The 8069-nt window shown below is 39.4% G+C and overlaps 1 long non-coding RNA gene across 4 annotated transcripts in view; it reads left to right on the top strand.

Annotated features, from left to right (window-relative positions):
- Nucleotides 1–6144: 6144 nt before the first annotated feature.
- The window catches only part of LOC101730865, a 34939-nt gene continuing 33014 nt past the window's right edge, over nucleotides 6145–8069 (top strand). Inside the window, exon 1 of one of the 4 annotated variants that reach the window (XR_001171662.3) lies at nucleotides 6145–6239. This is a non-coding gene — a long non-coding RNA (uncharacterized LOC101730865). Of the gene's footprint in view, nucleotides 6240–6768; nucleotides 6785–6825; nucleotides 6869–6899; nucleotides 6970–8069 lie in introns of those variants that run through there. The other 3 variants (XR_208905.4, XR_001171663.3, XR_001171661.3) reach the window with 3 other exon arrangements.

Genomic DNA, 8069 nt, shown 5'->3' with positions numbered 1-8069 from the left:
AATAAGACACATTTGCAAAACTCTAAACTGATACATGGGTCTTTGCCCAGTAACAGCACAAACCAAGGAACTGCAGGGTTTAACGCCATAGGGACATGTTAACCCTATGGGTCCCTACACACATATGCTGGCTCTAATTGTATTAAGGGGGTTTAGTCTGTCAGGCTGTACAGTTCCCAGATATTTCTGATAACAGCCCACACAACAATCCCCATAGAAAACTAAAATATATGCTAAACTCTTATTAAGTTTCTAGCACTACTTCCAGAGACAGAATAAGAAGCAGTAGGTAAGTTCTAACCATTGAGTTCCATTAAAGCAGCGGTACAACAAATCTAATCAGATATGACCCCAATTCCGCCACACACTTTGGAGTTTGTCATTTCTAATCTATCACCTCTTCGGAGAGAGAACATGAAATATTTCCCGCTTGCAGAAGGAGTCAATTGAAATGATGCTCCCTGCTGGATCACCGTGAATGTTGATAGAGGAGGGCGCAAAAGTGCGAAGGGAAGAGCCACTTGTGGTTTAACCCTTTCACTCCTACAGGAGTCAATCATTTGAAATGAGTACATTTATATATAGCCCTCATATATGCAGCCCAGTGATACTTACCAAGCCCGACACTCTGACATGGCTAAAGGCCCTTCTGTAGTTGTTTCAGTCACACTGGGCTAGGGACGGTGCAATCCTTCCACAGACTAAAGTACTGTTTCCATTCATAATTAGCCTGTAAAAGGATCACACTGTGTACATGGAAACAAGGATTTTACGTTAGCCCCAATCAAACCCTACACAGGGAGAACATTATTAAAGTGGACCTGTCACCCAGACATGAAAATCTGTATAATAAAAGTCCTGTTCAAATTAAACATGAAACCCAAATTCATTTTTATATTAACACATCCAAACCCATTATAAAGGCATTTAAAAATCACAGCTGTCAATCATATATTGCTTGCCCCGCCTCTATGCTTTAGGCATAGAGGCGGGGCAGACAGTAACTTTAGCTTTCCATTCAGCACTTCCTAGATGTCACTGCACATCTCACTTCTCCCCTCCCTCCTCCTTATCTAACTGTGTAGCCAGTGCATGGGCATGGGCATCAGGCCCCCCATTCTATCACATAAACAAGATTTTGGCATGATACAAAGCTTGCCTTAATAACAGTGTCCACAAAATGGTGCCTGCCTGCTTGCTTTGATTGAGTAATTCCAAGACGGAAGGAAACAAGATTTATATTATTTATATAGAGTAAGTAAAGTTTATTTTGCTCAACTAACAATATAGAAAATAATTTGGACTTATTTCTTAGGGTGACAGGTCCGCTTTAAATGTTGCATCCATTTTTGTTTGCTTTAATAGATTGATTGCAGTCTTTTTATACCCAGTAATTTGCACCAGACTGTCCAATTTCAGCCTAATTTTTGCCAGCAGTATTGAAGTCAACTGCCTGCTCCTGAACTATCCCTGCTGATTGGATACTTTATGGAAAAGGAAAGGGTTAGTCACTAGGGGGGGGGCAGTGGGGCAGGCAAGAAGATGGCAGTATGGTGCTCGTTAGAATAGTACCTTGGTCTTGAGTCTTTTTTAGTGAACAGAAACACCAACCTGGGGTCTGAGGTAAGCAATTAAAATGGGGGGGTTACTAATAAATTGGCATCTCTCAGTAAATAACCCTTTCCTTCTTCTTTAATTAGCTTCTGCCAATCAGGAATCCTAGTTTGGCAATCAGCATTTGGACTGGTTAATCAGTGTGCAATTTTTTTTCTCTACTTTTCTTGTAGAAAAACTTTTTTTAACTTGGTAAGCTAGTTAATTCGTCTAAGGTTTGGTTTTGGTTCTTGCATTGGATTCCCTCTTGGCTAATCCATTAAAGTGGTGATTTACATGGTTATTACTAGTCAGCATTCTTTTCTATTGCTCCCTAATTGGAGTAAGTGGTGTCAGCACTAATGCAGGTTGCTCCTGAATGGAAGCAAGTGTCAGGTGCATGGAATTTTGGGACATGCTCACTTTTGCATGTCATTGCCATCATTGCATGGACTGCCAGACTCCATAGCAACTGTAGTAGCAGCAACACACAAATTAGAGTCAAGCAGTGAAGATCACTTCTCAACATCCATACAGACTTTTGTTTTAGAACTGGAGCCAAGACCTCAATAAGGTGCCAAACTAAAGATGCATTAGATGCATGCTAGAGCCCCATTTTTTTTAAAAAAAACAGAGTGATTTTGTCCCTACCATAAACGATGTGTCATTGTCATTCGTTGACAGTTTCATATAGCATTAGACCAAAGCAAAGGTAAGGGTAACAATAACTTCACCTGGAAATAGGAGGGCCCTAGAGATCATTTGACCCAGCCCAGAACATCATAAAGAGATAGGACTATGGTGTCTCAGGCGAAGAATGGTACCACACCCCAATCCTTACAATTAACAATCCATGGATATTATATATATATATATATATATATATATATATATATATATATATATTTTATGCTCATATAATATATATTTTTTATTCATTATACATATTGGCAAAAAGTGTTCTACAGCAGTAGTTTTGACATTTATATATTCAACCCTGCTAACAAGGTTACATGGTTATAAGAAACCCTTTTATAATGAAGTAGTTATAGCCTTTGTTCAACAAGTATGGCTTGTGCTTAACATGCTTATTGACCATTTTAATTATGAAACGTGTATGGTTTTTGATATTTTGGTTTTAGCGTTATACATGACTGTGTCTCTAAGTTCCTCCTGGTTCTTGTTAGATTACAATTGCCTGTATACTGTATACTCCCTGCATAATAGGATTCTGCCCGTGTGGAAGCCAGCAAAGGATTTGACTGTTTATATTAGACTTATTATTTCATGTTAAACTGACTCAGTTGCTTTATAATAATAAAACAGTGATGGTGTTTTTAATTGAAAGATTAGACAGAATGTATTTTCCTCTAAAAGGGCATTTTTTGCCTAAAATATTTTCTTTTCCCCAGGTTAAAAGAGCTTGCGCTGTGGAAACAAAAGGATTTCTGAATGGGTGCTCTGGCTCCAAGGGAGCTTGAGGTGGGGGTGACCAGGTTGGGGCACATACATGCATTTCAGTCTGATTATTATGCACATGTACAGTGGGCTGCCTGCCCCCCCCCCCTCCCCATTACATGCATAATGAGTGAGCTGGGGCACTTACTTTATTATAAACATGCATGTTCCCCCAGCATGCACCTGGGTCTGCACTCAGAGCTGGGCCCAAAGCTCTCTGTATGTGGGATTAAATAGAAAAATAGTATAGTGATGGGCAAAATGCTTTGCCAGGCATGGATTCGCAGTGAATTTCTGTGTTTTGCCATTAACGGATTGTTTCATGAAACGGATGAAAAAATTAGCTGAGGAAAAATTCGCCATGTCCAAAAAGAATAGTCGCGCATCAAAAAAAAGTTGCGTGTCCAAAAATTGTCGTAAGAATAGTCGCGGGGCGTCAAAAGAAAAGTCGCGCATCCACAACTTGTTGCAAGAATAGTTGCAGGTGCCAAAAGAATAGTTGTAGGCGACAATTTTTTTTGCGACGCAACATCTCTGGTGTTTCCTGAATTTTTTGTCGTTTCACTAATCTTTTAAAAGATTCACAAATTTTTCGGCGAAGCAGGACAGATTCGCTAATCACTACTGTTAACCCCCTCTTAAAAACTGCTGCTGTAAAAAAAAATGTTGGTTTTTTTTGCTTTTTTTTTTTTCAAATATGTGATGTCAGTAACTTGAATTATACTCTGTATGGTAACATCTCTTGGTTTTCCTTGATTACATGTGTATGCAGATTTGATGGTATGGCTAACATTTACTGCATTTCCCTGTCTGTAGGCGATACACTTGCATCACGAGTGGCTGCTTCACAGCTTACATGTCTCTGTTGTTTTATGAAAATAAAGACACTTCTTTTAAGTACAGGTACAGGATCCCTTATCCGGAAACCCGCTATCTAGAAAGTTCTGAATGAAGGAAAGGCCATCTCCCATAGACTCCATTATAAGGAAATAATTCTAATTTTTAAAAATGATTTCCTTTTTCTCTGTAAAAATAAAACAGTACCTGTACTTGATCCCAACTAAGATATAATTAATCCTTATTTATGCCTTTACAACTGACTAACAAATATTGTATGCACAATTATTACATTTCATTTGTAATAGCAATTATTATATATAAGAGTGACCAAAACACAAGAAACATTGAATTTCCCACTTGAAGAGTTTACTGAGGGAAGAAAACTCAAATCCATACATCTCAAACTTTTTGTCACGTAAACATGTAAGTTGAAAATATTTTGCCACACCGCGAGCGTGGCAACATTTAACCCTTGCAAAACCTAATTAGGATTTGGTTTGGTATTCGGCCAAATCCAAAAAAGTGGATTTGGTACATCCCTATATATTTTACTTACCCCTACTTTTTGTGTATTTACATATTTTGTGCACCTATGTACACACACAAACAATAATAACAGGGTCTTCTGTACACAAACAGTGACCTGCATCTAAGTGACGTTATTTAGTGTATGCAGAATATATAATGGTAACAAAGCACATCTTGTAGAGCGAGGTGAAGGAAGACTAAATAATAATGACATGATGGCACATCCGATTTTTACACTGAATGCTCTAAAATCCACATTTATCTTGCCACCCTGAGATAATAAAGCACTCCCCTTGCTCTCTCTACTCAGCATTTACAAACCCTTGGGACTTCTGGGAGTTGCAGTATTCCGGACCAGATGCATAAATACAAACCATTTTTATGTGCTTTCGCAATATACCTATAAGTGAAAAGACTGCATCACCAAGTACATCAGAAGGGTCTCTTCACCCTCATAGCTTTTGCTAAGGCTCCTGCACCCAGAGAGTGCTGCGTGCCCACAAGGATTTAAGAATGCAGAGTAAGAAAAACAGAGAGTAAACTAGGGATGCACTCAATCCACTTTTTTGGATTTGGCCAACCCCCGAATAAGCATATGCTAATTAGGTTTTAAAAAAGGGTTAAATGTCACCACATATGATTTTAAGGATTTGGTTCAGCCAGGAGCGTGGATTTGGGCGAATCTGAATCCTGCCAAAAAAGGCCGAATCTTGTCCGAATCCAAACCAAATCCTGGATTCGCTGCAGACCTAGGGGCACATTTACTAACCCACGAATCCGAATTGGAAAAATTCCGATTGGAAAACGAACATTTTGCGACTATTTTTTTGCGATTTTTTCGGCGCCTTTACGACTTTTCGGAAATTGTCGCGACTTTTTTGTTACCAATACGATTTGCGCGAAAAAACGCAAGTTTTTCGTAGCCGTTACGATGCGCTCGTATCTTGTCGCGACTCAATGGCACCCTGCAGCTCCAACCTGGCCCAAGAAAAGTCACCATATTGAAGCTTGAATGAATCCGAATCTTTCGTACTCGGCGCGAAGGCTACGAAAAAGTCGCGACTTTTCGCGCAAGTAGTAACGCTACGAAAAAATCGCCAGATTTTGTGCAACATTTGGAATGGCAACGAAAAAAACGCAATCGGACGCATTCGGCCAGTTCGTGAGTAAGTAAATGTGCCCCCTAGAGTGTGCATGTTTTGCTGCTCTCCACCTGCAGTTTTTAATCAGACAGAGAGAAGCTGATCTACTCTAGTATCTACTCAGTATCTCCCAATAATTGCACTGACAATCACAGATTCTGCCTGTGTGCAGCTACATGGAGTGGAGCAGAAGCAGAGATCAGCCCAAAAACAAGCATTTTTGGGCCGATCTGCACTTCTACTTTGCTCCCTATAGCTCCAAACAGGCTGAATCTGTGATTGTCAACACAGCTACAGGGAGATGCTGATTAGAGCAGATCTGCGTCTCTCCGTCTGATTCAAAACTGCAGGCAGAGAGCAGCAGAGCAAAGGATTAATGTGACCATGCCCTAAACAAGTGGCATCCTCAGATGCTTACCCCAGTGCCATAACTCTTACAAATATGCTTTCCAATATCTTCATCCACATCAACAAGTTTGTCTGTCTCCAGAGTTGTCTCCTGCACTGCCAGCCATTCAGAACATGCAGTAATGTAACTAACTCTGGCTGGGCCCAGGTGCAGGATGTGCAACTGTGCCTTCCCCCCTGCATCCAAATGTTCTTACCGGTGGTGTGAGCGCGTGCAAAGAAAGCTGCTTTATTTTTGGACTTAGGACTCAAAAGCAGCAAGAGGTCAAGGTATGGCCCCCCTTGATAGGAGAAACTATGCTAAAATACATGAATATATGTCGCCATTGAAACACCAATCTAACATTCCTGAATATATAATAAATAGTGGCTGGTCAGTAATTAACAGTTATTAATACTACTTATAAAAGTGCAGAATATCTTAATATAGTTAAAGAGCTAACAGCAGAGAATTTTCCAGGATATTAACCTAATATTAAAAAAAAAAAAACATGCAGTTATATAAGCAAATGTTTTGGCTATCCCTGCTGGAATTAATATGAGGTCCGCTATATGGGTGATGAAAAAAATAAATGGGTCATGTAAAAAATTGCATGTAGAAGCCTGGTCAGCCACTGTTTACATATTATATATAATTAATATACTTTACAACAACATTTTGAACAGTAAAGACTGATTTTTGGTGTTCCTTTAGTACAGCAGCAATAGGTAGCCAGGAACCCACTGCTGGTTAAAGGCTGCACAGCAAGTGTTAAAAACCAAAAGGCATTTGGTGGTTCACTATGCATTCTGGGAGTGCTGGGTGTAAGGCAGGAGTAAGTGGAATTAAGAGATTAATTTATGTGTTATGTGTCTGAAAGGAATATGCTTCCAGTTTTCTGTGTGCTAAGGTTAAACTGGTGAGTGGGATTAATTGAATTCACAGGCGGTGGGCTGCTAGTAATTGCTGGACTACTTGCTGCTTCAGCTTGGGTTCTCATTAGTCTGCTGTGACTGCTTGGTAAGCCTTCAAGTAAATATGTTATATTTCATTTATCTTGTCTGAGAGCACTTTGTGAGAGCTCTTAAACAGGTATTAGTATGTGTTTTTAACATGATGATTTGAGAACACTTAAGAACATGAGCATGCACTGGCAGGTACATTAGGGGGTACTGCAAAACATGGGCCCTGAGATGAAAAGGTGCAATTTATGGGTCATGAAAGGGGTTGGTTTTATGTGGGCATGGCTTTGGCAGTGTGGCAAGGAAAGATTAAGGCATTGCTATGCATGCAAAGGGCATTTTTTTTATAGAGGCTCTCCCCACTATAAGGAAGCCAGTCTGGCTTTTCATGTATTTCAGTTAGTCTCTCAATATAATATAGCGGATGGCTAGTCTTTTCCAAATAACCCACATCGTGAGCTTTATGTTACTTCAAGCTGGCACAGCCATACAAATGTTTTTTTCTGGTTAAATGTTTTTAATAAAATTATATCAGGTGTTAACATTTTAAAGAAGAAAATTTGCCCCAACTATTTTCAAATGCGCCTTCTGCCAAGGAGAGTTGAGTTTTGTAGTTTAGCTGTAGCCTCTTTTTCTGAGGCACAATATATTATCTGAGTTCATTTTTAAACACTTTTGAACCTTTGGTCTTAAATGTGCATGTAATGTACTGACATTTAATTTGCTTTTGGTGCATTTGGAAGTCACTTTGGATACAAAGAGGCAGAGGGGAACCACTAATATATATATATATATATATATATATATATATAATTAATTAGGCAATATTAAGAGACTTGCTGATATATCTATGTTTTTAGGGACTGTGATTCCAGGGGGCACCATACTTGCTTTTGAGTCCCACATCCAGGTTTTGTGGCTTTTTTTCCTTCTTCTCTGTTATTTTCTGGCTCAGTGGGCCCACAGTGATGGCTCTTACAGATGAGCATTGCTGTCAGCATTCTCCTGTACTGGACCAGAAAGAAACACAGCCATTTATTTCCTTTGTGATTGTACTCATTGTGGGGTAGGTGTCAAGTTGACGATGCCACATATTATTGTGTTATGAATAGTGTATTTGTCTGGTGAAAAAGCTCACATAGTTACAGAGTTATGGAA

Source organism: Xenopus tropicalis, chromosome 8 (genome assembly GCF_000004195.4).
Source record: "Xenopus tropicalis strain Nigerian chromosome 8, UCB_Xtro_10.0, whole genome shotgun sequence".
In the NCBI taxonomy this organism is placed as follows: domain Eukaryota; kingdom Metazoa; phylum Chordata; class Amphibia; order Anura; family Pipidae; genus Xenopus; species Xenopus tropicalis.
This window is presented reverse-complemented; position numbering and strand designations above follow the sequence as displayed.